Genomic DNA, 27,549 nt, shown 5'->3' with positions numbered 1-27,549 from the left:
GTGGGAGTGAAACAAGCAATAACGTAATGGAACTAATACTTGGAAGTCTTGTGAAGAGCTTGCGTGCCAGATACATGCACCATGGTGAACAATATGGTTCTCAGAACAAGGTTATTGGTGATAGTTGCAATTTTCAACTTGCCTCCATTTGTTATCTCGGCACCAAGACAATATCTATGGACCAAACTCCTGGTACTTTCACGTCCTTAGCAGATCCAAAGAGTTGAATGGCTTCCCCTCGACAGGACAATCCCATGATGAAGTAAATGTCCATTTCTTCTAGTTCCAACTCCTGCCCTTTGATGATGAAGATCTCGCGATCTACATCCCAAAGGCTGATCAGATAAGGCAATAACTCCATCTATGCCCTCAGCCCTGTGGTCCGAAAGAATTTTAGTAGGCCACAATCCCTCAAAGCATTTATACATGCCGGATCTTGAGATGCTTGGTGATCCTCGGCCTCATGGCCTCTTTCTTTCCATTCTACGACCATATTTCTCCTGCAAACAACATATAAACACCTTTTAGTGTTTTTTCCATGGATAAAATCAACATTTTTTTCTTTAAAAATGAGTTTTTAATTTCTAAAAGTCGCTCTTGGAGCCATCATGCCTGTTTTTCAAAATAGTGCGCAAGCTTTTGGGCTTTAGCACGACCATCATGGGTCTGATGACCATACCTGCGATGGTCTCTAACGACCTAAATTTTAAAAATCCTCTTTTTTAACTTGAAATCCATCATTAAAATTGCATAAAAAGGTAATGAAATGCAAGAACAGGGATGAGGCTCTTACCTATCATAGATGGTTCGCAAAACAGTGTCCTAGTTCTCCCGCAGCAGCCACTGGAAAATCTAGGAAATTAGGGCACAAAATCACTTTTAGAGCTAGTTTGGTCAAATGGTAAAAAAATGAAATTACTTTTGCCTATTTATAAGTTTTGAAAGTCATTTTATCGAATATTTTTGTAATATTTTAATATTTTCTCGATATCAGTGATGGGTGTGTTTCATGTGCAGTTACAGGTGCCTTTGATGTGAACAATGATTATTATTGACCCATTTTTGGAGTTATATTTTATCTCTTTTTCGGACTCCGTAAATAAATGAAAAAGGAACCCCCCTGGAGTCATCTTTCAGCTCTTTTCTGACTCTCTAAAATTGAGAAGATTGTCGAGTACTTGTCATTTCGAACTCGTTAAAGTAAATGACTCGACGTCACCTCAGTATACTTTTACCCCTTTTTCGGGCTGAGACTGACTATTTACAAAAAAGGTATACCTTGGTTGACATGGTCAAGAGGATCCCTCCGATATTGTTTTCTACCTTTTCGGGTTCGAGGGACAAATTACGAAAAGGGACATAATGGATTTTTATTTTTCGTTTCCTTTTCAAACTCTATAAACATGAAAAATATGCTGAGTTATTCTTCCGTTGAACTCGTTAAAATTTCATGATGAAAGGCTTTTCACCATGACAAGACCGAGCTTCTCCTTCCTATGGTTTGTAAAACTTATTAGGATGGATTCATTCGAAGAATGAACTTACATGACAAGCATATGATATCCCCTTCAAGATTGAGACAAAAATAATTGGGGTACTCGCTAGAAATAGTGGGGTAAAATGACTATGAGACATCATTTGTATAGGAAGCATGTCGCTCTTGAACATGACACTTTTCTGCTCTCGTGTTGGGATTGGGATATCATCACTTAGTCACTTGTTCTCTTGGGTTCGGGTGATCCATCGTGCCTCTCATTTGACTATTCCATAATGCCATCATGACCTTTAGTCCCAAGTTGAGTCAGATGCTGCCACACTATAGAGTCTTGTCGCCAATATGTTCAACAGAAGTCCAATATGCAGTTATTTACCTATACATTGTTTGAGTCATTGTTATAGTCCTGAATATTTTTCCACTTTATTCCTTGTTTCATGTCGATGATGAGGGATTCATCATTGCCCTCCTTTGATGGGTCACTTCCTATTGATTTCAACTCACTATCCAGGAAGATGACTTAGGAACTTCCTTTTAGTACCTTAGAGATGGCACGCCTTAATGGTCAATTCTTCGCATTTGACGACAGGTCTTCATCATTGGCCTTCGATTGGGTGATTCCACGAGTGTTTAACCTCAACTTCATTATCAAATTCATGGATTGTACTATTTTACCTTGAGGGCCATTGTCATTATTGGTGGTTTCTCTCATACCCGTTAACGGTCCAAATCATTGGCTAGTAATCAGGTGGTTTTCTAGCATGTTTGATTTCAACATGTTTATTCTCATTTTGGGATTCGTACATTGATCAGGTCGAGATGGAGCACAAGACCTTGAGTTTTTTCTGTTATGGCTCAAGATGCATGGAGTTTTATGTTATTCATGGTTGTACACATGTTTCTACTATATGGATGGTTGCGACCATATTGTGAGACTTAATACTTATGTTGATCCTTGTTATATGGATGGTTGCGCCCATACCATGGATCTCTTTATATAGTCTTCATCATTCGAATGGTTGTGTCCATGTTGTGGATTCACGTCTTAATCTCAAATATGTATATGTATATGCGTCCTTGATTTGCAGGTCTCTTGACAGTGTGTGTCCTCGTCCTTGCCATCACTACTCATGCTACCTTGATTTCAGCCATCACTGCTCATTCTACCTTCATGCTTTAGGGGGCATATGTTACACAGTATTTTGTCACGCCTCCTGCACTTCCCTATGACACACCCTAAAGTGCTCGAAACATGATCATTATATAGTATACTCATCAATGTATACAACTCAGATCCCTCCTTTAACTTTTTTCTAGAAAATATCTAGAGCTTTCCTTGAAGAAATAGCTCATGAAACCCTAAAATGAGAATCATCACCCTTATGAAGCTCAAAACCGCAATGATCACTTGTTGCACCTTGTTAAGCCAGTGATGACATCACTCTGTTCCCTCTCGTACTCACGATGGTCTCAAAAAGGAAGTTTTCCCAAAGAGGATGAGAAGCTTCATGATCTAGGAGCTTCCAGAACGACAAGTTGGAGGTGGTTTCCCATAGATGATGTCGAATCCTCCTAATTTGACCTCTTGGTCTCATCCCTGTGAAATACCTCCTTAAGATTTGTGCCTAATCCTATCTTTGGAGGAGGTCCATCTCCCTCTCCCATCCTATAAATTTCACCTCTACTTTTCCCCAATGGTTGATCAATGTCCATTTGCACCCTTATGCTGAGATTATGCTAGAGGCCATTCATTAGACTTGGAGAAGGGCTGTTGGAGAGTTTCTTGGCTTGGACTTGGATTACCACTCAAGGAGAGCCTTTCAACATCAAGGCTATGGTTGTATGCTTCCCCTTTATTCTTTAAATAATAATACAACTGCTGGTTCATCTTCCCAATATCTATGTTCATGTATGTATTTGTTTGGCATTCCTTGATCAACTAAATAGATTATTATTGGATTTTCTATTGGTTTTGGTATGCTTTGCTGTCTCTTGGTTGTTTGTGCAGGTACATAAGCACTGAAAGAAGCAGGAACAAGACCTTGAAACAAGAAGATCAATGATTTCAACAAAAGGAATCGGATTAGCATCAGAGCAAGGTAGGCCTCCTCTCTTATTCTATTTTTCAATCATAATCTAGGAAGATGTCTAGTTGATTGTCCTCTCAAGTTGCTAGACCCACTCATTGGGCTAGAGGGATTGTCTCTATACGCAGAGAGGATTAACCTTAACAACAGTTGGTGCATTACATAAATTCTCATCATGTCCTCAAGGATTCTATTTTTTCGTCTTAGTTTTCCCATTAGTCTGAGGATGGTAAGTTGTACTAAAGGCCAACTCTATTCCCAAGTCTGCAAATAATTCTTTACAAAACTTTAAAGTGAACTTGCAATCTCTATTCGAGATGATTTTCTTTGGAATTCCATGCAATATCACAATTTCCTTTATGAAGATTTGAGCCACATCACTAGCTAAATTTGTAAACTTAACAACTACAAAGTGAGCCACTTTTCTCAACTTGACAACCACTACCATGATTGCATCATCTTGTTTAGAAGTCCTTGGAAACCATATAATAAATTCCATAAAAATTACTTCCCACTTGAATTCCGAAATGGGAATAGGATGCAATAAACCAGCTGGGTGCTTACACTCAACCTTTACTTGTTGAAACCCTATGCACTTGGAATTGAAATCAACCACTTCCCTTTTTAAGTCAAGCCAGTAGTAAAAATTTTGATGGTTGTTAGAGTCTTTTGATAACCCAGATGAATAGTGTATGGTTTAACATGAAAATACTTTAGTATCAACTTCTTTAGATTGTTTTCATTTGGCATATAGATTCTATTTTTGAATATAATCAACCCATTTTCTAAGAGGCAATATTTCTTATCCTGATCACCCTTAGACTCTTGTTGTAATTTCTCCTTCAACTGTTGATATTTTTCATCTTTTTTTCCATCATCTCTGATCCTTTCTTCAAAATTAGTTCCATATAAACTTATGGCTTCTATATGATTTATTTGCATTCTTTTACTGAGTACATCAACCACAATTCTTTTTTCCTTTAATGTATGTGATCTAAAAATCAAACTCGCTGAGTGTGGCCAACCATCTAGATTTCCTTGCATTTAATTTAGGCTAATCAAACAAATATTTCAACACTCCATGATCAATCATTAGAGTAAATATTCTACTGAGAAGGTAGTGCCTGCACATCTTCAATTTATGGATGATGGAAACCAATTCTAAGTCATGAGCTACATAGTTTTTCTCATGTTCATTTAATTTTTGAGACTTGTAACAAACCACTTGGCCTTCCTGCATCAAGGCTCCACAAAATCCCTCCTTGTAGCCATCTGTGCATACAAAGAAATACTTCTTAGGATCATATTCTTAGTGATGGTGCATTAGTTAACAACTGCTTTAGTTGATTGAAACTAGCAACACAATCAACTATCCATCCAAACTTCTTTATCTTTTTCTACAATGCAACACTAAGGTGGCTAATCTCAAAAAATTCTTGATGAAACTCCATTAATAGCCTACTAGTCTAATAAAGGACCTAATTTATACCACATTCTTAAGTGTTGGCCATTCCATGATGGCCTTAACCTTCTCTGGATCAAATACTACTCTCTATTTTGAGACAATGTGCCCCAAATAATAGATATGTGATTGAAAGAAATCAAATTTATTAACTTTCCATAAAGCTTATGTTCTCTTAGAAACTATATTTTTTTGGCCAGATGCTCTTCATGTTCCTCCTTGGTCTTTGAATAGACCAAAATTTCATCGACAAAAACCACTACAAACTTATCCAAGTAAGGGCACATCACATTGTTCATAAGGCACATAAATGTTGTAGGTGAATAGGTAAGTCCAAAGGGAACTACCACAAAATTGTAATGTCCATACCTTGTTTTGAAGGTTGTTTTATGGATATCCTCATCCATTATGTGCACTTTATGATAGCATGATCTTAGATAAATCATGGCGAAGACTTGTACTCCCCTTAATTGATCGAATAGATCATTAATCCATGGAAAGGGACACTTGTTTTTGATGGTCACCTTCTTCAATTGTCTATAGTCAATGCACGACCTAAGTGTCCCATATTTTTCTTTACAAATAAAAATGTTGCTCCCGATGGAGACATGCTTGGCCTTATGTATCCCTTTGCTAGAATCTCCTTGAGCTGTATCTTTGGCTCAACTAATTCTAGAGTGATCATTCTATATGGAGCCTTGAATGTTGGAGCTATTCTTGGTATTAATTCAATAGATAAATCCACCTCTCTATGTGGAGGAAATCCAGGTATATCTTTAGGAAAGACATCTTGGAACAATTTCAAAATGGGATATTTTTATAAAATGTCATTGTCTCTCTCCCCGATGTTGTTATTAAAGTTCAACGATGCTATAAATTTGCAATGTAAATAGGGTGCATCTCTTCTTGTAACTTATCTTGGATTCAATGGATGTAACTAATCTTACTAATATGGTCTTTTGGTTTCTTTGCAATATCCTTATTTCCCCACACTCATCGAAGCACTTGATTTCCTTTTCAAAGCAATCTACCTTGATGCAATGCATGTAAAACCAGTCCATACCCAATAATATGCTATGCACTCTTCATGGAAACACATTAAGATTCACAATGGTTATCATTCCATTCAATTCAATTGGGAAATATCTCACCCAATCCCAACTCTTCTCCCTGTCCCTATTGCTAGTTGAACCAACCACAATTCCTCGTGTGCCTCCTTTAGACAATTGACACTACTCTACGAGCACTAGGATAACATAATTGAAATTTTATCCAGGGTCAATCAAAAAAAAAAACTTGATTGCAAATCTCACCTTCCATTTGGATTATGGAAACCTGGTGGTTGGCCTGCTTGTTATCCACTGCTGCATATATTTTGGGCAAACTGTGAGCCATATCTCCCACTGTTTAGGCTTCTTGATCACTATAAAGGTGTGGCCCAACATCCTTCTGATGTGGACAATCTACCTTGTAGTGATTTCCTTCGCAAATCCAACACTTAGGGGATCTCTTGTATCACCCTTATTTTTTCCTCCCATAGGTTGATTAACATGACCTTTATCCATTGCATTGCCTTTCTGCTAAGGCCGACCTTGACCAATTGAAGCTATGTTTTCTCTCTTGCCTACAATTTGGGATTTCGAGCCTTTCTTATGCCCTATTTATTTATATTTTAGGATGCCTTTCACTTTCCAATCCCTCTTCAATTCTTTCCTGCACTTTAACTATTCATAACAGTGCTTCAGTTTATGAATTTCATCCTCTAATGTCTTAGGCTCATCAAACTCAATTCTATCCTTGAAGGATTGTGGCAATCCACTGACATACCTTTGAATCTTTATTTTTTCTTCCTTAAGGTAGGGAACATACCTTAACAACTCTAATAATTTGGTGGTATACTCCTCATCTATCATTTATCCCAATCTGAGCTCATAGAACTCCTTAGTCTGGCTGTCAAAGTATGTCTCAAATAGATACTTGTCTATGAAATATTCCTTGAATTCCTTCCAAGACAACTCTTCCTCTTTTATGCATTTTACATTCCTTAAATCTTCCCACCAGATTTCAACTTTACCTTTCAAGATGAAGGTGGATATCCTTGCTTTCATATTCTATAAACAACTATGAATCCTAAAGAACTTATCATCCCAAGGGGCCATGCCTCAACATATTTCGATTTATTTACTTCACCATCAAATGTGGGAGGTTTAGCCTTCTTAAACTATTTTGGCATACAATATGTTTCCATCCTTTCTTAATGGTGTTGCTAATGATGATGATGTTGTGGTCCTTTATAAGTATTTTCATACTATTTCTCAGGGGTGCTTGCCGTCCTTTCAGGAGTATCCAATAGAGTGCTTCCTTTCCAATTTTATTTACTTAACAACTTGTGCATTTTCCTAGATCCACTACCATCTTCCCAATTAGTTCTTTCTTCTTGTCCTAGAGGGATTTTCCTGTTTCTATGACTAGCTCTCAATTCATGATGCTCTTTCTTTTGCAATTCTAAGAGGCTCTATAATATGACAACATTCACTTCTTCTTGCCTTTCCTATGCTTTTATAAATCTTTCTTACACCTCAACAAGTCTTTCATTATCAACTTTATAACTCCTTATTTTTCTCTTAAGCTTCTAAAAGTATCCATCCAATCAGGAGAGTTTGCCTCCTCTCACTGTCCAACTGATATTTCCTCTTCCACTATCCTTTATTCTTCATATCCATGCTATGAATGACCAAAGATATATTGTGCCATTCATGTCCTCATCTCCTTTAAACCTTAGTGTCTCTGAAGTGTTGTCATACACACATATAGCTGTTAGATTTAACAAAATTTAAGTGCGTAATAGGGATTATCACCTTGGATTGTTGTTGGAAATTTGTTGATGTAAGGCTAGTTGCAACATTACACCTCAGTTAGCACATCAAAATAAATAAAATCATATATAATCATTAATATCATTCTTCATTCATATTTAGAACAATGATGACACATTAAATAATACACACAATCAATCCATACAACAATCAAGTTTGACACATATCATATGTTCTATAGCCTTATTTTATCTCTTAAGGTCCAGAGTTGAATCTTATGTTCACTTCATCTATGACAGGGCCCTTCCAATCTGTGTTGAACTTGGAAGTTCTAATACCACTTTGTAACACACCCCCTACTATCCCTAGCCCTAAGTAATGGTAGAAGGAGATAGTTAATCTTTCTCAAAACTTAAAACGAATGTCATTGTTGCATCCGTCTCGTCGAGACCTTTCTTACGATATAAAATCTAACTCCCAGATCAAAAGATATGATCGGTTAAATTTTGTCCAATCAGATAGTGCCACAACACCTAACCTGCCATGTGGCACCCACATGGCCATCTTAGTCATGTGTCATTTCACACCACATGGAAGTTTTCCACCTTCTCATACCTAGTCACATATTGATCCCTCTCTATGGCTTACAAGGCCCAAATTGTAACATAATACATATATATATATATATATATATATATATATATATATATATATATATATATATATATATATTCAATGTATGCAGCTGTAAGCCCATGGTGACCATGTCACCCCAGGAATAAAAATCTTGATGAGTTCTAATACAAACCCTACCAAGGATGACCTTCCCAGACTACGTGGATCCCTGGAGATCCCTCTTCCATACATCCTATTACAATTAGTTACCATAGCAAGCTTAGGGATCCACCACTGCTACCTCACCCCATTGATCGAATCCCAGGAATTTCTCCCCAAGGCTCCCTCGTAAAGTTTCGAGGTTCCTCCTAAAAAAGTACCAAGGTTATGTGGCAATGTACAACTTGCAATAAGGCTTAGTTCCCCCCACAACCTATAGATAAACATGTTCCTTCCATGGGGCACTTGTCTACTCCAAATGGGACCCACATTCCATGTCACCCAAGGACATAAATCCCAGGCATTCTACCGTGTTCTCTGTTTGAAATATTTGGGGTCCAGGGATCCAGGGTGACATCACCAGAACTAAATGTCAAGGTGATGTCATCGACCTTCACACCCTCCACATAGCTTGGATCACATGCAAGTATTTGAACCCCTACATTTCATAGCTTTCTCTTTATATGATATTTTGGGGTCCTTTGCCTCGACACATGAAATTTTTGGCATTTGATCCCTCCCACCATGTCATTTCGACATTTCATTCTCGATGGGACTTTTCTATCCTCCCAACAAAATTTCCGGGGTACCAAACCTACATGACACGTGAATGAATCTAACACATCGAAACCTCTTATGGATATGATATTTCCCGCGTACGCACTTGGACATGGAACCTGGTCACACGACGCTTAAGCCCAAGCCATTTTTTACTCCTACAAGCCTTGGACTTCCATTCCTATGGCACTTGGTCTTGGTTAATGCTTGTGTAATGGGAAATTTTCCTAGGTCATCAATGCATAGTCTATGACCTATTGCAATTAGTTACCATACCAAGCTCAGGGCTCCACCACTGCTACCTCACCCCATTGATTGAATCCCAGGAATTCTCCCCAAGGCTCCCTCGTAAAGTTTCGAGGTTCCTCCTAAAAAAGTACCAAGATTATGTGGCAATATACAACTTGCAATAAGGCTTAGTTCCCCTCATAACCTATATATAACCATGTTCCTTCCATGGGGCACTTGTCTGCTCCAAATGGGACCCACATTCCATGCCACCTAGGGACATAAATCCCAGGCATTCTACCATGTTCTCTGTTTGAAATATTTGGAGTCCAGGGATCCAGGGTGACATCACCAGAACTAAATGTCAGGGTGATGTCATCGACCTTCACACACTCCACATGGCTTGGATCACATGCAAGTCTTTGAACCCCTACATTTCATAGCTTTCTCGTTATATGATATTTTGGGGTCCTCTGCCTCAACACATGAAATGTTTGGCATTTGATCCCTCCCACCATGTCGCCTCGACATTTCATTCTTGGCGGGACTTTTCTAGCCTCCCAACAAAATTTCTGGGGTACCAAACCTACAAGACATGTGAATGAATCTAACACATCGTGACCTCTGATGGATATGATATTTCCCGTGTACGCACTTGGACATGGGACTTGGTCACATGACGCTTAAGCCCAAGCCATTTTTTACTCCTACAGACCTTGGACTTCCATTCCCGTGGCACTTGGTCATGGTCAATGCTTGTGTAATGGGAGATTTTCCTAGGTCATAGGCACATAGTCTATGGGCATACAAGGGTGTATGAAATCCCTTTTGAGCTATCCCTCCTGAGCTTACCAAGGCCCTGTCCCAGCCTATGAATATGTAGATGTTTTGACCTTCACATAAGTAATTAAAACATTATCCTACCTCTCATGAGCTTTTGACAAGTCTTGGTCCAACCCTTTAAATATATGTGTGTGTGTGTGTGAAGCTAGTCCTCCATAGCTTACAGGTAAATATCAGCTTGATAGCCAAACTATTTTAGTGCAGGCATTAAATTGATCAACAAAGATTTGTCTATCTCTTCTATACAACCATCTATACCAATTTAAATAATCAAATGAACACAAGAGTAACCCACTCCTAACTATTAACTTAAGCAATTATCAATCCTGTTTCCATCATGTAGTGATAACAAAAAGAGCATTAACAAGCATTAATATGTTAGTATTCAGGGATCAACCATCCCTCATAATTTGAACAACATTTAACATTGTTCATTCAAATAGGAATTTAACATTCCTCATCAATAACATAGACATTAAACTAACACAATACCCTATGCAAAACCTCTATCCTTTCCGACTTACAAATTAGAAACATAACTTACCATCCATTATTTTAACAAAGTATAATTATTATAGAGATTCTCCCATCTCTTTGATGTTTAGACACATAGACAATAGTCTCGATACAAGCACTAACGAGGTTCATACATTCCTCACATACAAGCCATTTAGACTAGGATTATGATCAATTTAACACATGAACCTAAACTATTCCATTTCCATGCCCTTAAAACAACAATGTTCATTCATACAAGAATACCTTATTCCTCAACATTACAAGCCATTATAAGCAATACATTAAACAAGCATAAAAAATTTAGGACATGAGAGTCATAAACAAACACTTAACTTTGATAAAATGAACTACGAATTCAACTCTCCACCCAACCTTAGACACACTACATCCAAGTTCTTTTTGCAGTAGTCACCCTTGAGCTATATTCTAGAGCTCGAGGATGAGTGCTTAAGGTATTAAACTAAATCTTCCAGCTAAAATAAGGACTCTAGAGGACCATCCACATTCACCCACCAACTAGTTCATGCCATCAATATCTCACAGGGAATCTAGAGGTCCACCAGCTCCATCCTCAAATTAGAAAGGGAATCCAAAGGCTACACCTCCACCCTCAAATCAACAAGGGAGTGCAGAGGCTATACCTACACCCTCAAACTAGCAAGGGAATCTAGAGGCTATACCTCCACCCTCGAAACAAAAAGGGAGTCTAGAGGCTATACCTCCACCCTCAAATCAACAAGCGAATCCAGAGGGTGTACCTTCACCCTCAAATTAGAAAGGGAGTCCAGAGGGTATATCTCCACCCTCAAATTAACAAGTGAATCTAGAGGCTATATCTCCACCTTCATAAAACAATGTAAACTTTGAAACGGGAACTATAAACTCAAAACGAGAACTCTAGCCAAAATACCCAAAAAATAAATGAAAAACAGTGCTAAAAACGAAAAGTGTTGATGCTAAAATAACACTTTTTTTTTCTAGGGTAAATTTTCAACATGTTTTAAAAATGGCAGTGAAAACCAATTTTTTGTGCAAAAAACCCTCTCAAAATGAAAAGTCTTGATGCTATAATAACACCTTTTTTTCTCTAGGGTAAATTTTCGACATTTTGAAATAATGGTGTAAAAGATTTTATCATGACTCCGAAAGACATTAAAATTTCAAAAGAATAATGAAAACATAAACTTAAAAATAAAAACAATGAAAAAAACAGAAAAAAAGGTTTAAAATAATAAGAAAACATAAATAAAAATATTAAAAACAAAACATAAAAGTAAATAAATAAATAAATAATTAAATTAAATTAAATTAAAAAAAAAAAAAAAATAAAATATATATATATATATATATATATATAAACAAAAAACAAAAAACTCAATCATAAAAATGTTAAAAGAAAAACAAAATTAACCTATAAAAGATAAGAATTAAAAAACTAAAACTATTATGAAAATATAAAGAAATAAATAATAATAATAACATATTTTCAAAAAAATGCAATTTTTATTTTTATTTTTTATTTTATTTTTATCTCGTAAACCATAAAAAAAAAAAAAAAAAAAAAAAATTGGAAAACAAAAAAATTTAATTAAAAAAACCATAAAATTAAGTAAGTAAAAATAGAAAAAAATTTAAAAAATATTAACAAAAAACTAAAAAAATTAAAAACAAACTAGATTAAAAAAAAATAAAAAATAAAAATTGAAATTTAACAACAAAAAATAAAAAAAACTACTAAAATTAAGATTAAAAAAAATTTAGAAAAAAACTAAAAACAAAATATATAATATATATATATATATATATATATATATATATATATATATATATATATATATATTGATTTAAAAATACACACACACACACACATATATATATTTCCTCGATTAAAAGAATAAAACATTTAAATTTTTTTAAATAATATATATTTTTTATTTTTAAATCAAAAATATATATTATTTTAAAAATTTCAAATGTTTTTTTTCAAAAATCGAAAAAAAAAAAGAAAAAAAAAAAAAAAAAATATATATATATATATATATATATATAATGTTAATTTGTTTGTTGTTTGTTTTGTTTGTTTGTTTGTTTGTTTGTTTGTGTTTTTGTTTTTTTTTTTGTTTTTTTTTTTTTAATTTGAGTATAGTTTTGTTTTTTAGTTTTTTTTTTTTTTTTAATGTTTTTAATATTAATTTTAGTAGCTTTTAAATTTTTTTTGTTAATTTCCTATTTTTTTATTTATTATTTTTAATCTAGTTTGTTTTTAATTTTTAATTTTTAGTTTTTAGTTAATGCTTTTTTGAGTTTTTTTTATTTTTACTTAATTTTATATATATATATATATATATATATATATTTGTTTTTTTAAGTAATCATGATTTCAAAAAAAATTGCACATAAAAAGTTTTAAAGTATAAAAAATGTAACATTTAAAAAAAAAATATCTTCACTTTATACATTAAAAAAATTAAAGTGTCAAAAATAAGCCCTCTAAAAAAATGTTGATGCTGCATCAACGTGTTTCACAATCAGCATAAAAATCACTAACATTTAAAAACACATATTTATATTTGATAAATAGGAAAATTTAAAGTGACAAAAATATGCTTCAAAAAAAAGTGTATTCTGCATCACCGCTTTTCAAAATCGGTTGATACCTTCACCCTCAAATCAATAGGGGAATCCATAGGTTGTACCTCCACCCTCAAATTAACAAGTGAATCCAAAGGATATCCCTCCATCCTCAAAACAACAAGGGAATCCAAAGGCTATACCCCTACCCTAAAATAACAAGGGAATTGGAATAGCTCAATGTAAAAACCAAGGAAACGAGTAAAGGGGGCTAAAGAAATCTCCTACCAGGAATCCACTAAATAGGGCTCCACCCAAGTTGTCAAGGGAATCCACAAAAGGCCATCTCCACCCTCCAATCTTATAGGGATTCCAGAGACTACTATCTTCACCTGAGAGCTATTCTTCACCTCCAAATGCTCAACCAAAGGATGGATCTACTCCTTGCAGTCTGATAGTAGCACAAAGTTTTCTTCTCTCATTTTCATTTCTCTGTATCAAACTTATTCCTTCTCATTGCGTGCAAGTTCTTTTTTGCTAATTCTCTCTTCCTTGTTGCACGCGGGGTCTCTTTCCCTGAGTATAATTGACTCTCCCCCCTTGTAGAGTGTGATAATTTTTCCCATTATGCAGTTGCAACCATTTTTGTTTGCGTGGGAAAGCATTGTTGTCACCCCTTCCTTCTCATCCATGGTGGTTTTGTCTTGAGTGGAGGTGGAAATGTTGTGTGTCAGCATTTCCTCCCCACTTCTTGTTGGTTGACTTCTCTATCTCGCAATTGCCAATGCAACCCATTATCTATTTAATTTTGTCCTTTCTCCCTTGTGTATTTATCCAAGGCATGCATGGTTATGCTATCCTTCTTTCCTTACTTTGAAAAACCAATCCATTTAAGCACACCTTCTAGCCTTCAATGGCTATCATGAAACAAGTCAAGCTTGCTTTCAATTCGAATCAACCTCCTTCCTCAAACTCTGGAATCCATATCCCAATTATCAGGCCTTTTTAATTTAATCAACATATATAATTTATTTACAATGAAGGGGAATTAACTTGGGGTTGTCACAATGACCAAACATCGATACCCTTGGAGGTTTGTAGGAAAGGCATTTTTTTTAATAAGTTTTCGAATAAGAAGTCCTCTATGAACTTATTTATTTCTACACATTTGTTAGGATTTTTTTAGAAATTTGTGGGATTATATATGGGTCCTCTTAATGCCAGATGTGATAGACAAGGGTTTTCTCCTAGTTTTGGAAGTAATTATTTTATGAGTGAAGGTGATATTGATTGGTTTTGGTCCTCCAATATTGGTTCGTCCTTGGACTTTGAATTGAATGGGATATCTTTTGAACTTCACCCGTTATTGAAAGTCGAGGGGTATTATGCTAGAAATGGGTTAGGAGTTTATGGTTATATTTGTAATTTGTTGCGTTCCTGTTTAAATCTGGATCAGTGACATTAGAGCGGTCTTCTCTTTCTTTGTTTTTCTTTGCATGTCCCCAATGAGGTCGAGATATAAGGAGTTAGGGCTTGAACTGGTCAAACCTTTACAAGACCAGCCTTGCAAATCCTGATGGACACCCATGGCGGATGGAAGGAAAGACAAGGGGGCAGGACATCCTATCAAAATCTTGCTCGAAGAAGCACTCGAGCAAAAACGGGACGCAGCAGCTACCAGGGGCAATGCACCTACTTCTAGCAGCTACCAGGGGCAATGCACCTACTTCTAGCAGCTACTCTGGAAGCGCCACACTCTTTAAGGTACAAGTTAACTTTGATATTCCCATATTTGAGGGTCAGGTAGATGCGGATATCGTAGATAAATGGTTAAATCTACTAGAAGGATATTTTTCTGTTCATGATTTTTCCAGTCGGGAAAAGATCACCTTTGCACTTCTCAAAGCCACCCCCCACGTCAAGGACTGGTGGGAAACCTACTGCGAGTAGAAGGATAAAAGTATGGCCTCACTGTTTTCAGCCACACCCACTTTGAATTCATTCTTGGATGCCATCAAGGAGCAATACTACCCTGTTGGAAGCTATGAGGATAAATACATAAAGTGGACCACACTGCAGTGGGGAAGGGACCAAGACGTGCCAAAGTTTACCAATATTTTTCATACCCTTCGCACAAAGTTTGGTATCAAGGATTCTGAGCACATTTGGTACTCAAATATAGCGGATGCCTACACAGGTACATCCAGGATGAGATAGAGTTCCTGGACATCTCCTCGCTTGGCACGACGTATCAATATGTTGTCAAGATCGAGCAAAAGTTTAAACAAAAGAAGCGATACTTTCGATCTGCGAATCCGAGGAACAAGGGACAAAGCCAAGGAAGGGTGACCCAAGACAACCCGTCAAAGTTGCAAGAAAATAACACCACCACGAAGTCAAACAAGCACACAAGAAAGTGGTGTGAGTTCCATAAGAGCCCCACTCACAACACAAGTGACTGTTGAGCCAAGTAGTCGTTGGTGGCTGAGTTGAAGGCTTCAGAATCATATGCATGTTCCGACCCTGAGTCAAAACCCAACAAGAGGAATGAGAAAGGGAAGAAAATTATTCATGCAGAGCCCAATGCCACTATTTCCACCGCCAAGATCCAGAAGAATGAACTCGAAGATCTAAAGGAGGGAGAGTGTCTTTTCCACTCATAAATGTGGGTGAAGGGTTCACCGCTACAATTCATTGTCAACAGTGGCAGCCAAAATAACCTCATTTCAGTAGAGGGTGTGAAGCGGTTGGGCCTACTGACCATACCACACCCATAATCGTACAACATTAGGTGGCTTCACCGAGGACGATATCTCTGAGTCAGCCAGCAATGTCGACTTCCCTACAGCATCAAGACCTTCACAGATGAGGTATTGTGTGATGTTGCTCTCCTTGATGTTTGTGATGTATTATTGGGCCAACCATACTTGTGGAAACGACATGCTGTGTATGAGTCAAGGCCTCGCGCTGTTATTATTTCTTTGGGTAATTCATTATATAGGATACCGAAGGTAGCCCCACCTACCACCACCTCTCTGATCTCTATTAAGAAATGCAGTAAGATCATCTCCTAGACTAGGAAATTCATTTTCTTTTTGGTTCACTCTCAAAGTAAGGGGAATATCGTAGCCACATCCATGGCCCCTGGGAAGGGTTCCTCCACGTAGTAGAAGCAAGTGGATACGGTCATGAAAGAATACAGGGACATCTTCTCCTCACCCAAAGGGGTACCATTGCACTATCAGGTCAAGCATTTGTTCGATCTAACTCCCAGATCACCTATACCCAACAGGCCAATATATCACCGCTCCATTATGGAAAATGCCAAGTACAAGTAGCGACATGATCAACATCGGGTGCCACGCAAGTTTGAGGTGGGCGACAAAGTCCAGTTGCATTTGCAGAAAGAATTCCTTACAAGAACCCATCGGAAGCTTAGACCACTTTGATATTGTGCTTGCACCATTACCAAGGTTGTGGGAAAGAATGCTTTGGAGCACAAAATTCCCCCATTCCTTGGTTTGCACCGAGTGTTCAATGTGGACTGCCCTCGACCATGCTACCCACCATTACTAGACACATCAGAGATTGTAGAACAACTCACGAGGCACTAAGTTCAATAGAAGTTTCCCCATCTCATGGAGGCACTCAATGAAAAGGGGACCATTGCTTCCTAAGGAGGGGGAAATGATCCAGGTGGATGTTGGTTGCCACCTGCCTATCCCACTTGAACATCTGCAACTGTCTCTTTCAGTTTTTCAGTTTCCTTAATTGGAGCACAATTTACTATTTTTCACAGTTTTTCTGGTCTTGAACTTCTGGCGTCGTTTTGAGGCCCTAAACGACGTTTTTTTGGGAAAACGGGGGCCAACATTAATTCTAAACCCATGTTGGCCATTCTAAAGTTGTATTCCTTGGATAGATATTTCTATTGATGTATTGCATGCATCAAATAAAGATCGTATGCCAAAGTTACGACCTTGGGAAGTTGATGTACCAATTTACCCAAACAAGGCCCATAGTTTGGCGCTTCATCTCCTAGGGTTAGGTTTTTGGATGTTTAGGGTTTTCCATTGTTTCTCAACAATAAATAGGCCTTCTAACCTCATTGTCACACAATTCAGAGGCATGTAGCCGCCACATCTCTTCTCAGAGATAAACTACCATCACCCGAGCTAGTCTTATTTCCATTCTGTTTGTAAGCATATTTTAGTATTTTATATTAATGAAATGATGTGTTATTTCTATTCCATCTTTGTATTTATGGTTATACTTATAATTTGTTGTGTTCCTCTTTAAATATGGATCATTATCGAAGATCCAAAAATGCTTATCTTTAATAAGACTATTATTTATCACTATATTGAAACCCAAAACTTAGATTAAGTTAAGCATTTTAATGAAAAATATACATTAGGAATGGAGAGATCTATACAAATACTTCAAATTTATTTTCCAATAAATTTGAAATAAAATTATATATATCTATATATATAGACATTAGAAATTAAAAAAAAATGATTAAATGTGAAAGTAATAATGAATGGATGTTAAATTGATCAATATAATTCCATCTAAGTATATCCTTACATAAGGACTAATAAAAAAATTCATACCAGAAAAATGGTTGTGGTTCATGTATGGTTGATAAAATCTTCTTCACTTTTGCTCAAATCATTTGGATCATTTTTCTATTTATAACAAGAGTGATAGCTACTACATAGAAGTATAGTCTCTGCCTCTTTTGATAGTTATTGATATTTTAGCATAATTGAGGGGGTGCAGGGTCCATGTGTTTTCATTATTGGAGAACACATCGTTTCTATAATCGTTTCCATAAGTTGCACCTCTAAAATATTCACAATGAAATCTAAACCCTGAGATATGCACAATTTGAAATCGTTATAGCAATTTCCTTGAATCGTTGAAGATATAGAGAAATTGGCCATATAACATAAAAGTCATATTAACATGCAACAATATTATATATCAAGCAAGTGCATACCTAGAAATTTAAGTTCTGCAAAATTAATATAACTTCTTCACTCTGAGATGCGGAGGAAGCTTTCATTGTAAATCCAGCGAAACGCCCCAACTAAAAAATAATAACATGCCTGGAAACACTGTGAATAGTGGAGAAATATTTCATTGTGCGAAAGTGTAGAGGAAGCACAATGAAAGCTTCCTTCGCACTTCACACAATGAAATCCTCCACATATTTGTTTAGCCTTCTGCATATTAAAATTGAGCTAATTTGTATCAAAATTGTAACAGATGAAATATATTATGGAATCAAAACAAAATGGTTCCCTAAACAACGATTAAAATTTGCCTAGCTGATGTAGCATTCACCAAACAACTATGAACATTTACCTAGCTGATGTGGCTTTGTAATGTGGACTTTGCAACACTCTACCATGAGAGTAACAATACTTCATATTTGGTGTTTGCTAGCTCAAATTGAAGGTCTTGTGTTTGAACTTGCCATCAGCATTGCAATACAAAGAAATAAAGGGGCCCACCCAAATCACAAACATAAACTCTACAGTGTATTGTCATACATATGAAACAGAAGATGCCTCTGAATGACATCCATTAGTTTATGTACGAACAATTAGATCTCCTTAACCCACGAAACTTCCATAAATATTTCTAGGATTCATCGGACTTTAGCAAAATGTTTATGGCCTTTAATTCTAGTGAAAAAATTATAAAATTACAGTGGTTGAAAAAGATTAGAGGGATTTTTAAAGGTCGTGGATCTAAATGCCTATAAATCTGAACAATATGGAAATTTGCATCCTGACTAAAAAATAAAGTATATATCAAAATAACACAGGTGCTTTGGCTCACATATCTATATATATATATATATATGAGCCAAAGCACATGAAACATCTCTGAGGCGAAATTCTTTAAATTCATTAAATTAAATGGTAGAAAGTATCTTTCCTAGAGCATTCTTGTTGCGGGATTGTTTTAGTTGGAGATAGAGATCCATGGTTGAATCCCTAGCCTGTCACTTTGGAAATTAAAATCAGCCCTGTTCATTGCCAGAAAAAAAGTGGTAGAATGACTATCTCACATCACTCTCTTTTTCTTTAGCGGTGACAGAAACATTTGTTACTAAATCACAAGGTTTGGGATTTTTGCAAAGAAGGTCTTGAATCTTTTGATGTTATTGAAAATTATCCTTCCTCATGGCATGAAATTTAAAAAAAGGGTAGTAACACAAATAAGAAGAATATGAATGAGCAAAGAATATGAATGTGTGCAGGTGAAATATTGTTGAGGTGTGGAAGGTACTCATTCTCCCACACATCTTTTGTTTTGCACAATTACTTCTGCGCGGGTTAATGGAGTTTGGTTTTGACTCCAACCAAGACAAGTTAAGCCCGAAGTTTTGGATCTTCTACCTAGATTTGATCATGGCAATAGATTATCCGATTATCCCTTTTAAAAATCTTTATAAAATCTAAAATTTGTGAATATATAATTATAATGATTAATACATTATTTTTAAAACTTGTTTTAAAAATTACTAAAGGAAAATGACAAATTTGTTAAAATGTGGCAGCATAAAGATCAGTTGTATCAAATACAAACATGTGATCAGAAATGATGATGTTATGAGAAGGTTAAGGTTAGATTAAGATAGGCAATTGATTCCAAATCCACATAAATGCAAAAGTGTGGAGGTCTGGGATGGAATTTGAAGGGCAAATTTCCCATCATGGGTGATTTTCCCGTCAAATACGATTTAAAAATTTGCAAAAATTGTGAAGACGGGTTAGAGAGGTGTGAAAACCGTCAAATTTGACAGGTGGGTCTATTTTGAAATTCCAAATAAGCGTGGAAGATGATTATTTTTTAAAATTGAGAAATACATCCCTACCTTCATGCACTTGTTGTTCTGCACAACTACTTCCACAATTAGACAGTTTTTTTTACCTGTCGTGCATTTTGTTCGGGGCCTAATATCTATGTAGCACCTCGTCTGATCTTATCACATGTTTCCAATGTCGCGAGATCGAATCACAAGAAAAAAATATACAATGTATTTTCATACATATGAGATAGAAGACACCTCTAGATGACATCCATTAATTTACGTAACAACAATCGGAGTTGCTTAATGCACCTAACATCCATAAATATTTCTAAGATCAATTAGACTTTAATGAAATGTTTATGGCTTTTAATCCCAGTGACGAAAATATAAAATTATAGCAGTTGAACAAAATTAAAGGTATTTTTAGAGCCCATGGATCAAAATGCCTGTAAATATGAAGAATATGGAAATTTGCATCCTGACCCAAAAAATTCTATAGAAAAATACCAACACACACACACACACAAACTTTAGTGATGAAATTATAAGACTATAGTGCTTGAACAAAGTGGAGGGCATTTTAACAACCATGGATCGAAATGCCGATAAGAATTCGCTTTTGAGTTTGACTAATAGATAAATATAAATTGAAATAGAAATCAAGAATATATATATATATATATATATATATATATATATATATATATATATATATATATATATATATATATATATATATAAGAGCCAAAGAACCTCCTACATATTTGAGGTGCAATTCTTTAAATTAATTGGTAGAAAGTATCTTTCCTCAAGCATTCCATTGCTAGATTGTTTGAGTTTGAGATAGAGATCCATGGTCAAATCCCTGGCCTATCGCTTTGGAAATTAAAATAAGCCCCGTTTGTTGCCAAAAAATAGTCGGGGGGGTGGGGGGGGGGGGCGCCGGTGTGTGGGTGGTGACTGCCTGACGTTGCTCTTTTTTTCTTCAGCAACGGAAAAAACATTTGTGGGTCAAATCACCATATTTGGTAATTTCGTAGAGCAAGTCTTGAATCTCCAAAAGGTATTGAAAAGTATTCTTCAACATGGCATGGAATTAATAAAAAATTGTGCTAACATGGAGAAGGAGTATAAGAATGAGCGAAGCATATGAATGTGTGAGGGTATGGGAGTGTAGGAATGCGAAGGTAAAGAAGGTGCCCATTTTCCTACACACCCTTTGTTTCGCACAGTTACTTCTGCATGGGTTTATGGAACTTGGTTTTGATTCTAGTCAGGATAGGTTAACTCGGGAAGTGTTGGATATTCTTGTTGAAAATAGCAACACGAAATGATAAAAATAGAATCCAGAATATTCCAATTTTAATTTGTCCTTGAATTAAAATTGTGAATTAAAATCAAATTTAGTTTCACCAGCTGCTTGGAAATAATTAATTAATTCATTATGGATTAATTAGTTGGAGAAATTCAAGTTAAAAGTCTTTCTACAGTCATGCAAGAGTTATCCCTTAAATTAAGGAGATTATCCCTTAATTAAGGAGATAATATTGAGTTATATTTGAGTTGTAATTAGTTAGCTCAGTTTACTAAGTTAAGTCTAGTTAAATTAGTTCCAAAATTTTTGAGGAACTAATTGTGAGTTATCAGTCAGTTGATGCATGCATGCAATCAACAAGTGTACTCCAGATAACTGAAGATTCCCTCATTAGTAAGCCATGCATGTCTATTCTGAGAAAGACCCGATTGAGTTAAATGTCAAGGACAATGTACTAGCAGTTGCATGTTTTCTCCTATAAAGGAAACTCATGCATGCAAAAGGAATAAGATTCCTTGAGGATTGCGCAGTTCTGGCAATGTGTTAGAGCAGTGTGTGAGAGAAGTGTTACACTGGGTGAAGGAGATCATCCCATAGGTAACTGCACAAGGAAATAGGAGCTTGGAGGGTAGAGGAGAAGGCTTGTGAGAAGCTTTGATGGCCTGTAAGCATCTAGGAGGATTGTACTAAGAGATGGCTAGCTGTGAGAGCTAAGGCTTTGTATAATTATGATGTATTTCCACCTTGGGTGATAACACAGATAGTGGGGATTTTAGCTGAGGCTTTCCCCTAAGTATTTTCTGTGTTTCATGTGCATTGATTCTTCTTCTTTTGGTTATATTTGTTTAGCTCAATCTTGCTTGATCATTATGCTTCCGCAAAGCAAATTGATAGTAGAAGTAGGTTATAGTATTTTGCTTTAGTTATATTGCATTATCGGGTTAATCTACAGTCAGATTTTCTACATGGTCTTAGAGTGAGATTTGTAGAGAATTTGCAGAATTTATACATGGTATCAGAGGTAGCTAATCTATAGAGAAATTCGTACATGGTATTGGAGCCAAGTTTATTGGAGTTGAGCTTATCAGAGCCGTGAACAGTATACGGAGAAGAGAACTCGAAGTTTGAAGTTCAGGGTTGCATGTGCAAACCGAATTCATATCATACTTCAAGGTTGGCCAATGGTGTTCTGGTGGGCCCCAGTATTGCAGCAATAATGCTGCAACTCCTGGGACTCCCTTCTTTACTTTTATCAACCCGGTAGTTCGTAACAAACTTGGAAGCGACGGTGCTATATGCACAAGTACTAGCTCTTGCCGCGGCTGTCACTTGATCAGCTGGCACAAGTCTGCTAGGAGCTTAAGCCAACTTCTATGAGCTCTCAGAAGAATTTTTTTAACTGATGGATGAAAGCTAACTCAAAGAAGGCTAATCTACTTGCAAAAAGAAGCGAAAAGCGGAAAGGAAATGCAAACCCTAGCAAACCCTAATTTTACCAGCTAGCCCTACTGATGCGAAAAAGAGGATGCAAGATACTGAAAGAGATGCCATTGACTTCTAGGAAGGTAAAATGCATGTTGCTAAGCTACTTCTATAGTAACATCTGAAAAAAACATCTTTTTGTATTTTTGAATAAGTTGTTAGAACTATCATGCATGTGCTTTTAACTGGCTTTTGACTGTGCAGAGGTGGATTGGCGAGAGGAAATGCTTGCAGAAGGTTGGGAAGGTTAGGAGAGGTCCTAAGGGGTCCCTAGCACCCTTCCTGAGAGTTTCACAGTGATCGGATCTCAAGAAATCACTTTCGTGAGCTTCTACAGGAAGTCTGCAGGGGTTCTACAGGATGTTCTGGGATTTCTACAGGATGTTCTGTAATTTTTCTACAGGATGTTCAGAAATGGGGTTTTGAAGCATGGATGGAGGGAAAAAGGTGGAGGAATGAGTATGGAGGTGAAATAGGGGTGTAGGGGAGTTCAAGACTTGGAGGATGGAGTTGAGGAGTGGCGTAGATGGTGAGATTTGTTCAAGGAGGGATGAAACGATGTTGCACAAGAAGATTAGAATCATGGCAAAGTAAGCGAATGAGGCAAATGTAAGGTAAGGGTTCTAAGTGAAGGGTGAAGCAGGTAGGTTGGATGGAGTATGGGCAGGTAAGGAAGGATAACAGGTACTCTGCAAGTGGTTTTTCAAACTGAACAAACAAACACTTATAAAACCTATGACCTAGTTACTTCACTCTAATATGACCTAACAACAAAAGGAAATGAACAGAAGTTTATTCGAAATGAAATACGTGAAATAACTATGCAACTAAGCAATCATAAACTGAAGCATGCAATCAAAATTGATATCAAGTTCGACAACTAAGAATCCAACACTACTAATTGCATGGTGAAGCAAAAAACAGTGTTTTTGTTGGCAGCAAAGTCACATTGGTCCCAGTTAATGATTCCATTGAGGGGGAGGTGAGATCGAAGGTGCTTGGTAGCCTTTTTTTGAATATCTTCCCTGTGATTAACCGATCAAGTAAATCTGAACATGAAAAGCTATTTTAACCATAAAAAGCAACCTAAATAACAAAACAAGAGTTAAATCTAAATAGCAAATTTTATTCTAAGAATGCAGCAAAGACACATGAAAGTAAACAAAGGAGGTATTGGGAAATTGATATGGGCCCAACCCCAAGAGCTACAGCCTCCTAAGAGAGATTTAGAGCTGGTGCAAAGCTGGATTCATCTTTATTGAGCAAGAAATAATATTTACATCAAAAACTGTCCACAAGGGAAAAGCTTGAAAATGTGCTGAAATGCAAAGCTAGCCTACTGACTAAAATCGAACTACAAACTAGCTAACTTTTGCCTCCAAAGTGACTAACTACTGGCTAACCAAAATGAGGCCCTAATTCTTCTTATTTATACAAATTGAGGACCACAACAGTCCTCCTAAACTTTAGGGACTCGACTGCCCAAAACTTGTAGTTAACAGCAGTCCTACTTGACTTGCTTGGCTGCCCTTGTGATAATCGATTTGGTGGCCCTTGAACTCCGAGCTGATGGTGGAGAATTCGAGGTAAGGGCCCATAAATAAAGGGGATACCTTCCTAAAAATCCTCTCCATGAATTTGGCTGCCAAGTTCTCATTTAAACCTTTGATTTTGTCTCCAAATTGACCAAAAAGACTACACAAAGCACACATTAGACTTGTTGGCATAATGACTAACCCAATTCACTCTATTAGCATAAATATAATCAAAAACATGCAATAAACTAATGAGAATGGTGGATTAAGTCGAATTAGGAGGTTGAATGAGCCCATATAATTATCCATTTTTGGGGCTCATCATGTTCTATGGCTTGAGACTCGAGTATGCCTTGGAAGGCAGCTCGAACTACATAGCATGGAAATATCTCATGGAGTCTGTATTAGAAGACAATGGCTTGAAGGATTTCATTGATCAATAAATTCCAAAGCCAAGTTCAACTAATACACAAGAGTTGGCTGAGTGGAAGAAGTGTGTGGCGAGGGTGAGATGGATCATCCTTGAGGGAGTTCGAGACCATATTGTCTCGAGTCTCCATGGGAAGGATACTCCATATTCAATATGGAAGACATTGAAGGACCTATACCAGAACAGTAGCGACCAGAGGAAATTGGCGCTCAAGGATAAGCTTCGAAGAATCAAGATGGAGAATGACGATACTATTTCCACATATCTGAAAAAGCTCACCACCTGTAGAGATTTGCTTGGAAGTGTGGAAATAGCTACTACCGATGATGATATGGTTAGCCTCACTCTCCTTGGCCTTCCAAAGAGCTGGAATACTACCAGGACTTTGTGAATCAAAGGGATAAACTGCAGGATTGGGAACGACTGTGGTTGGATCTCATGCAGGAGGAGATCAGGAGGAGCACAAGAGATGGTTCTTCATCCAAGGATGATGATGAAGAAAATATGGCCTTAGCAAGTAAGGAAAGGAAAGGAAAGGGGAAGGCGTCCCATTCTAAATCGAATTCTTCTCATGGAGGGAAGAAGGGTGACAAGTCTAAAGTGAGATTCTTTAATTGTCACGAGATGGGACATTATGCGACTAATTGTCTGTCGAAGAAGTCCAAGAAGGGATCCTCGGAAGGATCGGAAGGTGAGGCATTAGCCTCTCAGTTCAAAATGGACTTTACTCTCATCGCATGCATGGTGTCATCGATGATGGGTTGTGGTTGGTATCTTAACAGTGGAACCTCATTCCACATGACCAACAATAAAACTTTATTCAGTACCTTGGAGGAGAAAGACCTCAAGATGCGCATAGAGATGGGTGACGATGAAAGGTATAATGTTTCATGAGTGGGCACAATTGCTTTTTAGAGGGAGCATGGACCTCCTATCACCTTGACAGATGTGAAGTATGTGTCTAGACTGAAGAAGAACTTGGTATCAGTCGCGATTATGGAGGACAAAGGCAACGTTGTTGTTTTTAGTAAGGGAAAGGTTTTCCTTAGACACATCACCACGAGATAGGTGAAACAGATCGGTTCACGAGTCAAGAACCTATATGCTCTTGAGGTTCAAGATGCATGCAAAGCCTTGAGGAGCAAGGAAAATGTCAGAGACTTGGTGGTTGATAGGGAGAGTAAATTACCTCTCAACATGCAGTCCCAGAAGAAGTCTCAGACAATTATGGAGGAGCCACAATTGGAGAATTCAGCGAGGGATCACATGCAATCATACCTCCAGGTGTGAGGTGGGGCAATGTGAAGTGATAGTCCCATGAAGGTTGAAATTGGGCAGGGTCCATTGAGAGGTTTTATCTCATGGATCGTACCTTACTATGGGAGCCCAAAGTACATAGTAGCGGAAGGAATTAGTGGGATTGATGCAGTCAGAGATCAAAGTGACAAAGGCTAGAGCAGTCAGGTATTGAAAAGTGCAGAGAAGGATTGACAATAGTGCAGAAAGGCAGAGTCAACAGAAGCACAAAGTTTCCAGTTGACAGAGGCAATAGCAGTCAGAGACTTTGATGATAAATGCATCATACTGATTCAGGTTGGATGTTTTTTTGTTTCTGGAGTTGTTGGAGCAACAACACTAGAAATAAGTGTTGCATGCAGAACATTCCAAAGGTTCATGATCGAGATCGAGTTGAATTCCTTTCTTGTTGAGAGGGAGTGTTGAAAATAGCAACAAGAAATGATAAAAATAGAATCTAGAATATTCCAATTTTAATTTGTCCTTGAATTAAAATTGTGAATTAAAATCGAATTTAGTCTCACCAGCTGCTTGGAAATAATTAATTAATTCATTATGGATTAATTAGTTGGAGAAATTCAAGTTATAAGTCTTTCTGCAGTCATGAAAGAGTTATCCCTTAAATTAAGAAGATTATCGCTTAATTAAGGAGATAAGATTGACTTATATTTGAGTTGTAAATAGTTAGCTCAGTTTACTGAGTTAAGTCTAGTTAAATTAGTTCCAAACTGTTTGAGGAACTAATTGTGAGTTATCAGTCAGTTGATGCATGCATGCACTCAACAAGTGTACTCCATATAACTGAAGATTCCCTCATCAGTAAGTCATGCATGTCTATTCTAAGAAAGACTCAGTTGAGCTAAATGTCAAGGACAATGTACTATCAGTTGCATGTTTTCTCCTATAAAGGAAACTCATGCATGCAGAAAGAATAAGGTTCCTTGAGGGTTGCGCAGTTCTGACAATGTGTTAGAGTAGTGTGTGAGAGAAGTGTTACATTGGGTGAAGGAGATCATCCCAGAGGTAACTGCACAAGGAAATAGGAGCTTGGATGGCAGAGGAGAAGGCTTGTGAGAAGATTTGATTTCCTGTGAGCATCCAGGAGGATTGTACTGAGAGCTGGCTAGCTATGAGAGCTAAGGCTTTGTATAATTCTAATGTTTTTCCATCTTGTATGATAATACAGATACTGGGGTTTTTAGCTGAGGCTTTCCCCTGAGTATTTTTTGTGTTTCATGTGCATCGA

This window comes from Pinus tabuliformis, chromosome Q (genome assembly GCF_031772625.1).
Source record: "Pinus tabuliformis cultivar Carrire ecotype Pingquan chromosome Q, CPIR1, whole genome shotgun sequence".
Lineage (NCBI taxonomy): Eukaryota > Viridiplantae > Streptophyta > Pinopsida > Pinales > Pinaceae > Pinus > Pinus tabuliformis.
Note: the sequence above shows the minus strand (reverse complement) of the source record.